Source organism: Chiloscyllium plagiosum, chromosome 23 (genome assembly GCF_004010195.1).
Source record: "Chiloscyllium plagiosum isolate BGI_BamShark_2017 chromosome 23, ASM401019v2, whole genome shotgun sequence".
Lineage (NCBI taxonomy): Eukaryota > Metazoa > Chordata > Chondrichthyes > Orectolobiformes > Hemiscylliidae > Chiloscyllium > Chiloscyllium plagiosum.
Window position 1 is genome coordinate 25083094 of NC_057732.1, and position 1778 is coordinate 25084871.

Below are 1778 nucleotides of genomic sequence, written 5' to 3' on the forward strand. Positions count from 1 at the left end.
TCTAAAAGTAACCTTTTAAAAAAAAAAACTAGGTCTAAAGAATAGAACAAGCAAAATGCAGCACTTACCTACTTACCACAACGGGTCTTATTATTAGGTTACAGGAGGAGGGCGGGTGGGAGGCACTACCTCTGTAGTGCCTCAGGTTCTTCTCTTGCAGCACTTTTATAGGAAAAAAAACCTACCCAGGTAAGCTTGCGCTACACCAGCTTCCGGCTGCCCCTCTGGTCGTCGTCACTTCCCCCTGCTGCTCCCGCTCTTTCTGTGAAGAGAAAAAAAAAACACCGCTGCCCACTACCGGTAAGTAATTTTAAAACAAACTGTCTCACCTTAGCTGTTGCCTTCCGGGTTCCTTTAAACTCAGCTGCTGCTCGCACTCAAAATGCTCCTTGAAATAGTTGAGCAAGTTTCTAAGGTGGTCCAGAAGGGATGGATGATAGTTACCCAGCAATGCTCACAGCCTGTGTATGATTACTTTAAGAAAAATAACTTGGATTACAATATAAGTAGACCTGCTACAGAAAAATGAAGCTGTTAGTGAATATAAAGTAAAGCAAAATGTATCTGTGGTTGATATTTGCACCAAAAAGACCATACCAGTGATGTAGATAAACTACACATTGTTCACTTGTGAAACAGTTCAATACAACTCTTCCTTTAATTCAGTTGAGCCACTCAGAAAACCTGAGTCACAGTGTACTGTTCTGTTACATTAATAGCAATGGTTGGTGACATGAAGTTGAAACGCTAGATTTGGAACTTAGTTAACTAAGATCAAAACAGACCTTTTTTCTTCTGGCACTGATTGTTGGTTAAACGCAAATACACCTCAATCCTTGCTATGACTTACAACCTGTTTAATTCAACCAAAGCTGAACTAAAACCCTTATTGAAATTAGTGCTAACCTCATCATTTTTCTGCAGGTGTCTGACCAAAAGGATAGTTAAAGTATGAAAAGATACAACAGAAGAATATTGAATAGAGTAAAGCACTATATGTTGATGCTAAATGGCAAAACCTTTTTTAATTCATTCACAGAATGTGAGTCTCACTGGCTGGGCCAACATTTATTGCCTATCCCTGATTGCCCAGAGGGCAGTTAAGTGTCAACTGCTTTGCTGTGTAACAGTGACTGCCCAATACAGATATATCTTTCCTCTACACTTTAATGCATCCTTGTGTCAACTCAAAAAGATTTCCAGGTATTGAATATTTATATGCTATTGCACTCACACTGTCAGAAATTGACTTGTGTTTTTATTTTCAGTCTGCATGGGATAAAAATCCAAGTCACCAAACTAAGCCTACAGGATTCCTTGCTTGTATTGACTGAAGTCAACAGTCGTAAATGGGCTTAGTTTTTCTTTGGGTCAATGCTGTGCCATGTTACATCCCAGTTACTGGAGCCAAAACATTACCCCATTGTTTGTTATTAATGAAGAGTTGAATGCCACTGTGACAATATGTCCCAACTTTGTTCTTATATAATTCTCAGTTTGTTTGATTCTCCTTCCTCCCCATGTCGTGCTGTTACTTTACAAGAGAGGCCTATAGCACAGCACTGGATTAGAGGTGCTGGAAGAGCACAGCAGTTCAGGCAGCATCCGAGGAGCAATAAAATTGACGTTTCGGGCAAAAGCCCTTCTTTTAGGCAGAGAGAATAAAGGCAGAAAGCCTGAAGGGTGGAGAGATAAGCTAGAGGAGGGTGGGGGTGGGGAGAAAGTAGCATAGAGTACAATAGGTGAGTGGGGGAGGGGATGAAGGTGATAGGTCAAGG